General features: G+C 51.1%; 1 pseudogene; it reads left to right on the top strand.

Moving 5' to 3' along the window:
* Positions 1 to 236: 236 nt before the first annotated feature.
* Positions 237 to 791, top strand: LOC110338718 (annotated as a pseudogene).
* The last annotated feature ends 452 nt before the right edge of the window (positions 792 to 1,243 follow it).

Raw genomic sequence — 1,243 nt, 5'->3', positions numbered from 1 at the left:
GAAGTAGCCACTAGAAAGTCCCAGACTTGGAGCAGCACCTTGGAGATCCAGTGGATCTGTGTCCTGCTTCAATGGTGTTTGGAGTGAACAGACCCAGGTCTACCACTTTATTAGCTTCCAGCAGCCTTACAAGGCTCTCCAGGTGCAGCCTCCAGGACCATTCCTTGCCCAATGCCTTCGGCTCCTAGGGCCAGCCAGCACTGTTTTCAAGGTCAGCCCCATACACCGGATCAGCCATGATCTCTCAGATCCATCAGAATTATTCCGCCGTAGTGGAAGCCGCCTTGAACCACCTAATCAACTTGCACCTGTGGGCCTCCTACACCTACCTCTTTCTGGGCTTCTTTTTTTGATCACAACGATGTCGCTTTGGAGAGTGCAGGCTACTTCTACTGTCAATAGGCTGAGGAGAAGCAGGAGGGTGCAAAAAGCATCTCCTCAAGTTGTAGAATGATTGCAAGGGCCAAGCACTCTTCTAGGATGTGTAGAAGCCATCTCAAGATGAATGGGGTAAAACCCAGGAGGCCATGGAAGCTGCCTTGGCCCTGGAGGAGAACCTGAACCAGGCTCCCTTGGATCTGCATGCCCTGGGTTCTGCATGCCCTGGGTTTTGCCTGCACCGACCCTGATCTCTGTGACTTCTTAGAAAGGAGGTGAAGCTCATCAAGAAGATGGGCAATCACACGAGCAACCACCGTAGGCTGGCAGGGCCACAACCAGTGCGGACTGATGTGCCCCAAGCATCTCTGGGCTAGTATATCTCTGAGCACATCATTCTCAAGCACTATTAGGAAGCCTCTGTGGCTTCCAAGGGGCCCTCTTCTGCTCAGCACCAGCCACTTCAGGTAGAGACCTGAAGGAACCTCTCAAACCACTAGGCAGCTTTGTAACCCCCCTAGAGCCTCTCCCAAGTCTTGGACCAAGTAAAAATGAAGCCTTTTGAAATAGCAAAAAATGAGAGAGAGAGAGAGAGACAGACAGACAGACAGACAGAGACAGAGAGAGAGACAGAGAGACAGACAGAGACAGACAGAGACAGAGACACAGAGACTGAGACAGAGACACAGAGACAGAGAGACTCAGACTCCAGGGAAGCAAGACACTCCAGTAGCCAATGGAGATGACATTAGCTGAAATACCCCAAAAGGGGAGAGGGTGTGTCTACTTCTAGTAGATAGGCATGGTCCCCAGTTGGGCAATGGGGCCACCCATTCATTTCAAAATTTAAACACAGAAATGTTCC

Source organism: Mus pahari, chromosome 22, assembly GCF_900095145.1.
Source record: "Mus pahari chromosome 22, PAHARI_EIJ_v1.1, whole genome shotgun sequence".
NCBI lineage: Eukaryota > Metazoa > Chordata > Mammalia > Rodentia > Muridae > Mus > Mus pahari.
This window is presented reverse-complemented; position numbering and strand designations above follow the sequence as displayed.